Source organism: Otolemur garnettii, unplaced genomic scaffold (assembly GCF_000181295.1).
Source record: "Otolemur garnettii isolate 467f Iridium unplaced genomic scaffold, OtoGar3 scaffold00002, whole genome shotgun sequence".
In the NCBI taxonomy this organism is placed as follows: domain Eukaryota; kingdom Metazoa; phylum Chordata; class Mammalia; order Primates; family Galagidae; genus Otolemur; species Otolemur garnettii.
Genome location: NW_003852397.1, coordinates 19,888,421 through 19,893,751, shown reverse-complemented (window position 1 = coordinate 19,893,751; position 5,331 = coordinate 19,888,421). Strand labels below are relative to the sequence as shown.

General features: G+C 38.2%; 1 non-coding gene across 1 annotated transcript; it reads right to left on the bottom strand.

Annotated features, from left to right (window-relative positions):
* Positions 1-4,560: 4,560 nt before the first annotated feature.
* On the bottom strand, positions 4,561-4,664 carry LOC111725907. The gene has a single exon (XR_002773855.1). It is a non-coding gene; the product is annotated as a U6 spliceosomal RNA (small nuclear RNA).
* Between the last annotated feature and the right edge of the window lie 667 nt (positions 4,665-5,331).

Genomic DNA, 5,331 nt, shown 5'->3' with positions numbered 1-5,331 from the left:
TCGGTCCTCATGGAATTTATACATAAGTAGAGAGACTACAGACAAAAAGAAAACATTAAAAAAACACATCTTATGAGCTATGTAAATAAATATTGTGGATTGTGTGTACACAATGTTACCATGTTGCGAGTGTACTGTAATGGCTGTGCTATTCTGGGGTTAATTGGGGAGGAGTGTGGAGGAAATGGGTTTGGAAAGCCACGGATATGAATTTCTCAGACTTAATTCGACACTGTCACTAAAGGATTTGATTGCCCAGTAAATATATTTTGACTGTTCATTCTTTAGCAAGCTTTCAAAGGCTCTAAACTCCATTTGAAGGTTTTCCCTTTTATTGTTCATTATAAATGTAACTTGTAATTGCTACAACGAACCATAATTACCTAAAGCCAGATTAGATGAAATGTAAGTGCCATTATTCTCTCCCTTAATTAGCGAAGGCAAGCTCCAGGGAGAAAGAAAATTGATCCAGCGATGATTGTTTTTACTTAAGTAGAGCAAGGACACTCAAGGGAAGTTGTACTACAGTATTCTAATTTTAAGCTTATTAATGTATTAAAAAGATGACCATTTATGAATTATTATTATTGGTAGTTTAGAGTCACCTTTCAAACCCTGAAACCTCTAGTTTGGGGGGTTTCATTAATAAGCTTTTCCTGTATTTCTGTTCAGTGAAAATTCCTCTTCTGACTAAGAAATATACAAAGAGAATGACTTTATAGTCAGAACTAATGAAAGACTTCCTAAACTTACTATTCATGTGTTTATTTATTCCCTTCAATTCCATGCCAATTGCTTCCTTTTCTTCATTATTTTGATTTCTAAGGAACACTAATTCTAATCTAGCTAAGATGGAGGAGAACAAAGAAGTAGACTTCTGTTTTTGTGCAGAGAATGTAAGTCTGCAAATGTAAATACTCTTACCAGACTTCCTTTCTTTCTATGTCTCTCTTATTACTGAAGGGGCAATAAATAACTCCCAGAGAATCATATAGATTAATTCCTTCTTATTGTCAAGAAAAGAAAACTCAGTTGTCTTTTATAAATACTGGAGAAGCTTTGACCCATTTGAGTTAGAGTTGGAATGTAACTTCTCTTACAAAAGTTGCTATTAAACTCCTGCTTAAGGAGTTCTGATTTTCTGTGAGCACATTAAAAGTGAAAAAAAATGTGAATAAAATATAAAAAAAAGAAAAAGAAAAAGAAAACCCACACCAAACCAACAACAAAGGAAGGATGCAGACCTTCTGGGTGTGCAGTCTCAGGACCCGGCTGCACGCTGACTCTGACAAGGCAGGATCTTTTCAGCAACCCAGGACTCTTGGGGGACTGCAAGAGTCTCTGAAGTCTTAGTAGGGATGTTTGAACATGTTTTAATATGGTTAAGAGCTTTTCACTGTTCTTTCAGTAAACAGGGTTTTGTTATCATCAAACAGAGGCTCAAGAACATTTTCTCATGAATTATTCAAAAGGGAATATGAAGTAGGTTCACTGTGCATTGGTTACCAACTTGTCTAAATGAAGGGAGACAGAACACCCATACACACAGCCAGTTACACAAAACAGGTTTATTACAGATTGCTGCAAAAGGCTACAGAAACCCAGAGTTCACTGTGAGCCAGTACTCCGAGGCTTAGGAAAGTGGTCTAGGACAGTTGAGCGAGCCTAGGAAGCAGTCTGCCCTGGGATTTATACCCTGGGGGATTATGGCCACTGTTCTGTGTGGCCACAACGAGCCACAGTTGCTCTGCTGGCTCCCCCTTATCTTAGGATGCTGCATTCCCAGGACATTCTACAGCTACTCTTGACAATTATTAGAGGGGAAGGGAGGAGAATGGGTTGGCCTAAGGTTACCCAGAGAACCGTCCTGTAGAGGGTAAAGGGGAGAAGGATTTCTCTTCTACATACTTTATACTGGAGTTGGGATGCAAAAAAATATGGTGCCTCAGGATATAATATTTGCCTCAGGGTAGAATTCAGGGTTTGAATTACTCTTGCTGTGTGACCTTAGATAACTCCCTTTTTTAAAGCCAAAATATTTTACTACAAAATAATGCATGACAGATACAATAAAAATATTCAAATACACTAAGAAATAAAGAGTAAAAAATGATCATTTATCTTTCTCTTTCCATTCTACTGCCCGGAGGAAGCCATATTTATAGCAGGTCTATAGGGATATTTTTCTATATATAATAGAACCTCCATAGGTTGTCCATTCGAGGGCCTGGGCTAAACTGGTTAACATATGGCCAAGATAAGAAAGTAGGCCTACTTGATAGGTACATGTGGTGTGTGTCCGGTCTATGAAAATTAGGTCAATATAAAGAGGTGGTCAACTATGGAGGTTCTGCTGTATATCCTTTTTTCTGTCATGTGAATGCCATTAAAAAAAAATAACAACAAAAAGAATTACGTTTATCTGACACAAATACTACCACTGAAAGTTATGTAATCGTATGGGTGAATTACTTAACCTCTTCAAGTCTTAGTGTCCTCAACTGTAAAATGAGGATGTTAATTTCCATTTCAAAAAAGTTCCGTGAGGATAAGATGAGTTAAAACCCAAGTGTTTAGCAGAGTGACTGACGTATGGAAAAGGTTTCACAAATTGGTTATCCAGAGCCCTTCCCTTTTCCTCCTCTGGTTGCCACTTCCAGGGTTTCACAGCTGCCCAAGTCCGCGTTACCCATCCATACCAGCCCTTGACCTGATCATGGTGCCTGGAAGGTGCTTAAAAACAGTGATCACTGAGTGAACGACCACAAGGTAAGTCCAGTGCTTACCGAGACGCTTTGCAGAGATTGATTATGTCCGTTTCCCCTTTTACTGTGAAAGCGCCTTGAAGACGGTGACCTCCTCGTGTCAACTGTTTTCTTCTCATCATCACACACAGCCGGTCTCACCCAATCTTTGGTAAACATAAGCATGCTCCGAATCTCGTCAAACCCAGAGATAGTCCTTACTTTTGTGGACAAGGGTCTGAATCATCAAATGCTGAACGTCCACGGTGTGTAGAATGAGGGCCTCACAGTCTCACCTATCTCAGGCAAGCTGCCATTGTGTTAAAGCACCAAATAATGCTTTCTAGCAGCTCTTTGTGAAATTTGCAATCTAGCATGCTTTCTTGGGAACTACTAAGAAAAGGGGATCTGATACTCAGGCTTATGACTGATCTTTAAGAGAAGCCACAAGGGAGAGAGAATTCCTTACCAGTTGAGAAAAAACTAAAGGTCTCTTGGGGTCCTTTATGGTTGGTCCCCAGGTCTGGACTGAATTCTCTTCTCTAGCCCTCTGGATTTCTGGAGTAAACAGTCTTGACCAGCATGAGGTGATAACCCTTTTTTTTGACTACAAAACTGTCCTATCTATTTGACTTTCCTGCCTGAATATATATCCCCTTGTTTTGATCCTCAGGAATTAGCTAATAATTCTCCTCTTAAGTTGCTTTTAAACATATCATTTAGACAAAAATCTTTCCCTCTCCTTTCCATAATTTCCTCAGTTTCCCAATTGTTTATTCATAGTGCCACATTCTTTCCATACCCTGGAGTATAAGTCCACCTATCAAAGCAGCAATTCCCAATATAACAACTCCAAAGGAGTTCCCATGTAGTAGGGTATCTTTATGTCTGAGACAGTAAACAGGTCTGTTTTTTTGAAGTGGTAAAATACATATAACATACAATTTACATTTTCACCATTTTTAGATGTATAACTCTGTGGCATTATATACACTCACAATGTATGTAACCATCATCACCGTCTATTGCTAGAACTTTTTTCTCATGCAAACATAAACTCAAAATAACCAATAGTCCTTTTAAAATAAGACTTGTTATCATTTATTCTGAACGCTTGTTGAAAAAAAACACGTGCAGTTCTTTCTTAAAGTTGGAAAAGTACATAATGAGACAAATTATAGTATGCTAGCTAAACAATTATTGAAGTTTTCTTTTTAACTGCCGCTTTGAAAATAAAGAAAAAGCAGGCTGGACATATACAACATTCCATACAGACCCAAGTTAGAAGTAGAAAGAACTAATTAGTCAAGAAATGTACCCTTCACCATGTTGGCTTTCTGTTTTTTTAAGACCTTATTCAAATTCTTCCCGAGGAAAATTTCTTTGTCAACCTTCACTAGAAGTAAGTTCTTACTGTCCTAAATTTTGTTTAGTTTTCAGTTTCTTTTCTTTATCCTTTACTTTGTATCTCATTTAGAGCACATTTTTCCCTACCAGAGTTATAGCTCTCTAACAACAAGTTCCCATTCATTCATGAATAAAATATTTTACTGCAATGCCTATGATAAAATGTTTATCTTCATCGTACTTTTTTTTTTTTTAAAGATTTTTTAGTTAAATCATAGCTGTGTACATTAATCACGGGGTAGAGTGTGATGTTTTCATATACATTTTGAAATACTCTCATCAAATACTCTGGTTAACATAGCCTTCATGTCATTTTCTTAGTTACTGAGTTAAGACATTCATACTCTGCTTTTAGAGAGATTCACTTGTCCCCTTGTAGGATAAACCATAGAGGTGACCCCTCCAATCAAAAAATATGGAATGCTTCACGAATTTGTGTGTCATCCTTGCGCAGGGACCATGCTAATCTCTGTATTGTTCCAATTTTAGTATATGTGCTGCGAAAGCGAGCACATCTTCATCATACTTTAAAGCCCAGTAACTTCTGCCTTAAGAAATAAATTTTTCCCAAATAACCAAACAATCTTGAAGAAGAAAAAAGTTGGAGGTCTCATACTTCCTGATTTCAAAATTTACTGCAAAGCCATGGTGGTCAATACAGTGAAGTACTGGTGTAAAGACAGATACAGTCAATGGAAAAGAATAGAAAACTCGCACACATGGTCAGGCATATACTCCTGTTGCCACCTAGCTGGGTTCTTGCCACTGCACAGGGAAGAGCCAATCCCCAGGGGTGGCAGGTATTGCAGCAGAGAAAGAGTTTAAGAACCTCTGGATAGAAAAGCACAGGGATGGAAACATTTTTCAAATCTGCCTCCATGAGGAGTTTGGGATTAAGGGAGATCTGGTGGGAGGGAGTAAGAGAAATCGGTAGCACTGATTGGTTGGGTTGAAGGTGAAATCGCTGGGATTTAGAGATTGTATTCTAGTGCTGAGTCAGTTCTTGGTTGGGGGATCACAGGCCCAGTTGAATCAATTTCATGACAAGGGTCACTGGTCTGGTTGGCATCATTTGGTCTAGCAGAATACAGAGTCTGGAAAACCTCTCAAAACCCCGTCTCAAGTTTCACAATGGTGATGTTATCTATAGACGCAATTAGAGGAAGTTATAAATCTTGTG